This window comes from Anopheles arabiensis, chromosome 2 (assembly GCF_016920715.1).
Source record: "Anopheles arabiensis isolate DONGOLA chromosome 2, AaraD3, whole genome shotgun sequence".
In the NCBI taxonomy this organism is placed as follows: Eukaryota; Metazoa; Arthropoda; class Insecta; order Diptera; family Culicidae; genus Anopheles; species Anopheles arabiensis.
The window spans coordinates 68,455,427-68,461,221 of record NC_053517.1 but is presented as its reverse complement, the minus strand read 5'-3'; the positions used below and the strand labels follow the sequence as shown (position 1 = coordinate 68,461,221).

General features: G+C 44.4%; 1 long non-coding RNA gene across 1 annotated transcript; it reads right to left on the bottom strand.

Annotated features, from left to right (window-relative positions):
- Window positions 1-3,236: 3,236 nt before the first annotated feature.
- On the bottom strand, window positions 3,237-3,936 carry LOC120896351. The gene is made up of 3 exons (XR_005738419.1): window positions 3,826-3,936; window positions 3,634-3,729; window positions 3,237-3,555 (listed from the first exon to the last, which is right to left on the bottom strand). It is a non-coding gene; the product is annotated as an uncharacterized LOC120896351 (long non-coding RNA).
- Window positions 3,937-5,795: the final 1,859 nt, after the last annotated feature.

The following is a 5,795-nucleotide window of genomic DNA, read 5'->3' as shown; positions in this document are numbered from 1 at the left end:
GTGTGGAGCACAGGAACTGTGTGGAGCACAACAACTGTGTGGAGCACAAAAATTATGCGGAGAGCAAAAAATGTGCGAAGTGTGGCACCACAATTTTATAAAATGTGCAATTGTGCTCGCACATTTTACTGTGCTGTGTGTGCGTGGTGGCGCAGTGCTACTTGACTCATCACTAGGAACGATGCACCTACAAAACAATCAAAATACACAACGTAATCAATACCTGTTTTCCTTCTCCCAGAGATCATAACATTCCGGATTCTTAAACACATTCGACGATAATTTTGCACACACATGCGTCGATAGCTCAGCATAACGGTGTAATCTTTAATATGCATTGGCAAATGTTTAGTGTAACATAAAGTTATACTTTATGTTTATATATTAATATAAAGTTATAAAGTTATACTTTATGTTTCCTGGCGTACACTAACCTTTGCACCTGCCATGGTTGAGCTTTTCTAGCGTGCGCCACGAATTAGGATGCTGCGCATTGCACAGGGAAGCTACCAAAGGAAGTCAGCCAATGGCCTTTTGTAAGGAAAACAACAAACATTGCCAATAACTGTACTCTACCCAGATGAATAGCAGCAGGTTAAAAAATAGTGTTCTAAGTATTATTGAGATTGATAAAAACTTCTACCCACACACTACAGTATTGATGAACAGAATAGAGTTGAAATTATAGCAAAAAAAAACTAAAAAAACGCAAAAAAAACTCAAACTCAATCACAATCCCAACCCCAATCGCAATTGCTAGCAGAATCCCAATCCCAATCCCAATCGAATCGCAATTCCAATCAGAATCCCAATCGAATTCCTTTACGAATCCTAATCTCAATCGAATTGCAATCCAAATCAGAATCCCAATCGAATTGAAAAGGAATCTTTTAGTGATTCAAATTCTACAAACGGGATCCGATCCGATCGAATCTTTCTAAGGAAAGAATCTTCGAATCTTCCGAATCCCGAATCTCCCAACACTATTCCTCATATGATAAATTTGGTTTCATTATAAAATAATTGACTTACTCTCCATAACGTTTGATGAGGTAATCGCTGAGTACTTTTGTTATCCTTCTTATCAGTGATTCGATTGTTTCTAGTCCTTCAGGTTAATACCAAGTCAATGTCGAATTCTAATCAGAAAACTATAATAATGTTACAAACGAAAAATGCACAATTGTTTATTTGTTTAAAAGTTAACTCATCGAAGTCATATGGTTTAAATGGGTTTTCTAATATTAGTTTACGCGTGGAAGTTTACATGAAGCATATCTATTTATGTAAATACGACAAAAGACGAAGAAAACACGGTTTTTGTGGTCCTAAATTGAGATAGACGTAAACGCTCCCTGAATGTTGCCTGAGTTATGTCGAAGTCGAACAAATCAGCGGATGGGTTACAGCTTCTAGACATGGACGCTATTGTGTTATTTTCTCCGTAATGCATGTTGTCTCGATCGAGTGAGAGAAATACACGATGCCGGGCTGCTACTCTGGGTACGTGGAAATTGATTTGCTCTAGGATACGCGATGCGCCTATCGTTCGGTTCAGAACTTCTGCTACGAACAGAGCCTGAGCATTTTTCCTGCGGTTGCTTAACGTCTCAAGACCTAGAAGTAGACAACGCGATTCGTATGGTGGCAAACGCATGTCCGCGTAGGACTTTTACGCCAAATAGAAGAAGAAAAACCTAGTTGTCTATCACTGTAGTAATGGGCCAAAATTAGTTGCAGAGTGACTGGAATCACAGCCTCAGCCAGACAGTGGCGCGTTAAACGGTGGGCGGACTGGGCGGCCGCCAGGGGCCCCGGCGATCTAGGGGGCCCCGTCAATGTGGATGTTCGACTTCGTTCTTTAATTTTCACTAGGGGCCCTACTCAACTTTTGTGGTCAACTGACAAATAGGGGAAATCGGGAAGGGGTGGTATTCATATGTCCAAAAAGGAACTGGGCCATGTTAATATTAAAATGATGTTTTATCACTATTTACATAAAACTTTTTGCGTGACGACAAAATCAAAAACCGTTACAGCTATACCAAAACTCAAAGGTGGTTTAAGGGGCCCCATCGATTATGTGGACTCTACGATGAAGGGGCCCCGTCGATAAGGGGCCGTGTCGATTAGGGGCCCCGTCAATAAGGGTGTCCATTTGGTGTCTTGGTGGTGATGGTCGGTGCACGTGCTCACCGAAAAAACGCGGAGACACTTGCAGTTGAAATCAAATGCATAGAACACAGAACAGAACGCTGCGTTTAACCACCAAAGACAACAACAAAAAAACATTCAAAAATTTAAAGTCCCCTATACAAAATTTCAATACATCGGCTCGTAGCCGGACAAATTAGCCGGAAAAATTGACACCAAGCACGCGTCGCTTTAAAAAGCCTAGTAAGGTCGTTTGGTCCAACGGTGCTGCAGTGGGTTGAGGTTTCAGTGGAGAAACGATCGGGCCCCATCGATGAGGGGGCCCGTCTATAAGGGGCCCCGTCAGTAAAAAGGGAACCCACAAAGAATGGGCCCCGTCAATAAGGGGGCCCGTCCATTTGGTGTCTTGGTGTGGGTAGTTGGTGGACGAGCTCATCGAAAGCACGCGGAGACACTTGCTGCTAAAATCCAATCCACAGAACGTTGCGCTTAACCACCGAAAACCCGTTACACAACACAAGCATACAACACACCCAAACAAAAGAAACTAGTGATGGGCGGGTCGACCCGAACCTATCGGGTCGGAGCCATCCGTAAGCGACCCGGAGTCGTTCGGGTCGACCCGAAAGGTACAAGTAGGTTCAGTGGGTGCAACGACTCCGGTAGGTGCGAGAAAGCATAAGCGACACCGACCAATTGGTGCAATGAGTTCGGGTCGACCCGAAAGATCAGTTGGTGCGAGAAAGCATAAGCGACTCCGACCCGTTGGTGCAGCGAGTTCGGGTCGGGTCGGGTCACGGTAGGTTCAGTTTGACCCGAGGGTGCAGCGAGTTCGGGTCGACCCGATATATCAGTAGGTGCGAGAAAGCATAAGCGACTCCGACCCGTTGGTGCGGCGAGTTCGGGTCGGGTCGGGTCGGATTAAACCTCCCAGATAGCAAAGCCGAAGGCCTTTGTATGGGAGCCATCGCGCTGATCAAGGCTCACTTTTTCGCGCGCATAAAGCAAAATGTGCGCGAAGGCGAAAAAAACCCGAAAGCGCTTCGTGTCCTCTCTCGTGTTTCTAGTTTTATTCTCTCGCATGTCATCACTCTCTCCCAGTTTTTCGGATTGAAATGAGAATTCACTCTCTTGATTTGGTTGCGGCAGTCTAGCTGCTTCACACTCTTTATTCTCTTCTTTTTGCAGTTCCCACAAGAGGATTCACACATGTGTTCTCACATACTTACATACACACACACACGGTGGTTGGAAGCCTGGCGCGGCTGTTTCCAATACTGTCTTTTCTTCTTCCCTCTTCACACCGCGCTGGAGCCCGTGGTGGTGCGCGTGTTCAGCCTGCTTGGTTCAGGAAAGATGTCATCAGATTTGGCGCGCCTCAACCGCGGTGTTGTATGAAGGCTCTTGATGAAACTACACAATTAATAGACACACTTTGTTAAAAAGATTACACTTCATTTAAAGATGTGACAAACTTACCTTTGTACTCGAGGATCAATTGAACCTTGAACGCCTGTGCACACAGTGTCGCAATTTGAAGAGGTTTGGAGAACAGCTAGCGGTAGCAGCACACATCTGAAACTTGTAAAGTGCAAAACATTGCATATTAGAATAATATTAGAATTAGAATAAATGTCACATAGCACTAGACACTTGGAAAAGGACACTTACCCAAACAATTAGATGATAACAATTCGACCTCCGATGAAGCAGAAAGAACACCGCGGATGGCGCAGTATGGAAAGTGTTTCACGCAGCACACAAACACACACTCTCACATCCACGGTTCAGAGCAAACTGAAGTCGCTCTTTGGCTTGGATGGAAAAGAGCAAACACCCTGATGAGTGCGATGGAAGAAAATGACGTGTGTTCAACAGGGATGGGTAGAATCCAACACACGAAGTGTGCAGGAGAATTCTCTTCGTGTGGCAAGAGAGAATTGAATAACACCCTGATGAGCGAGAACGCAACAAACGTTGTAGAATGTAGAAATGGGATAGGAATAGTGAGCGAAGGCAGTTTTTGGACATGAGGGGGTTGAAACTGGGAGAAACAGGCTTCGGTTGCTACTTGGGCTATCTTGACCTGACCCGACCCGAACTCGCCGCACCAACGGGTCGGAGTCGCTTATGCTTTCTCGCACCTACTGATCTATTGGGTCGACCCGAACTCGCTGCACCCTCGGGTCAAACTGAACCTACCGTGACCCGACCCGAACTCGCTGCACCAACGGGTCGGAGTCGCTTATGCTTTCTCGCACCAACTGATCTTTCGGGTCGACCCGAACTCATTGCACCCGCAGGTCGGTTTCTGCTTCATATTTAAAAAAACCAGTGTGGCAAATTTGATATATGATGTTTTACACACACAACACCTGCTAGATATTATTTGAACATCACAAGGACAAAATGGTACATCTGCTACTATATTAAAACCAGATCTCAAAAGCCCCGTCGATGCTGAGGTTATTTCGAACCCCCCCCCCCTCGCAATCTTATCAATCATCCTGTATATGGGGCCCAAGTTGTACAGTTCCTCAATCGGAAAATTGGACAAATCTCGAGTTCCATCAAGTTTTGTCCGATTGAGATACTTTTGAAGGATGCTATGATTTCTTTAAAAACAAAGAAAAAAAGAAGAAGTGGTCTGGACCCATTTCTACCCATCGCAGAACACACACATTGAAACCCACATTTGTCCACATTGTTACCTAAGTCGGAAACGCAGAACGCTGCGCCTCTAACATATCCCCCCTCCCACCCAGTTGATTTATTTGCGTATTTGCCAAGGGCTGTTGAACTGTTCAAAATGTACCCAATTTTTTTACCCATGTAAGATTCGCAGAACGCTCTTATTCATTCGAGCTTACGTTCAGGAAGTTGTCTCAACTGTACCCAAGCCAAAAAAACATATGCCTTTACCCACCGTTGGTATGAACGTGTTGGGCAGAGCGAGAAAGCATGTTTGTTTTGGAGATAACCGAAGAAATGAGTATTCAACCACGAGGATGAATAGAAACAATTCCTGCGAAAATTGGAAGCACGCGCTTCACACCCACACCCCCGTCGCACGTGCGTGTTTTGAATGTTTTGTCTATTTTCGGTTCCACATCCGCGGTGCTTCTTGTTTTCTTCTTCCCACGAATGTTTTATTTGAAAACCAAAGGATCTGGATTATTGGTTCACTTCACTTTTGATCGTGAAGGCGTCAAGTGCATTTTAGTCGCGAGCGATTGTGCCGTGGAAAAAATTGGAAAAATCAGTGGTAGTGACCGGGCAATTTGTAGAAAATTTCTAGTTCCAGCAATTTTTGTGGGCTGTTCAGGGAGTATTTAGCTTTAACTTTATATATGTATTTATTTATCGTGTTAATTTTAGTGTCCTTGTCAATTTATATCTGTATATATTAATTTATCGTGTATATCGGTCTGACAGCTGCCAACTTAGTGTGTTTACTGCTAATCGCTCCGAATTTATCCACGATTTTATCCGTGTAATCGGTTTTCGCTCTAACCGATTTTAGTTTTGCTGAGTCCATAAGTGCAGTTCCCGCGATCCTAGTATTGTTTTCCTGACGATAACTACTGTGTTCACGATATTTTCGGCTTCTATTCGTGGCTCCTTCGACGTTCATCCGCAGC